The 426-nt window shown below is 31.7% G+C and overlaps 1 long non-coding RNA gene across 1 annotated transcript in view; it reads right to left on the bottom strand.

Annotated features, from left to right (window-relative positions):
- LOC105522846 overlaps positions 1–426 on the bottom strand; it is an 86,562-nt gene that overhangs the window by 17,572 nt on the left and 68,564 nt on the right. The gene's annotated exons all lie outside the window — the stretch shown is intronic.

Raw genomic sequence — 426 nt, 5'->3', positions numbered from 1 at the left:
AAAAAAAAAAAAAAAAAAAAAGAAAATGCACAACGTAGAATGCCTGGCTTCAAAGCTGGTTTTCAACTTTAAAGTAAATAGATTAAAAATGTCACTTCCTGACAGGTCCAGGAACCTTAAGACTGTAGATAAAATCTAAAGTCTGCTTTGGCTTGGCTTCCTAGCCTCAAGAGGTTTTTAAATTTGAGATTCCTAAGTGACCAATTTAGAAAGAAAAAGTTATGTTTCTAAAGAAGTTATAATACACCTGTTATGTAGTGAATTATTTCAAGTCCTTGTTATCAACCTATAAACTAGACTAGATCATGAATTCTCCAGATCCCTCCAATTCAACCTTTTTTTTTCTTGAAATTATTAAAAATTGAACTTCTCTTCCTGAGCTTCATAAGCTGAAACTAGATGAATTTTAAGAAACAAGTCTCAGGC

This window comes from Colobus angolensis, unplaced genomic scaffold (genome assembly GCF_000951035.1).
Source record: "Colobus angolensis palliatus isolate OR3802 unplaced genomic scaffold, Cang.pa_1.0 Scaffold442, whole genome shotgun sequence".
NCBI lineage: Eukaryota > Metazoa > Chordata > Mammalia > Primates > Cercopithecidae > Colobus > Colobus angolensis.
Note: the sequence above shows the minus strand (reverse complement) of the source record. Positions and strands in the feature narration are given on the sequence as shown.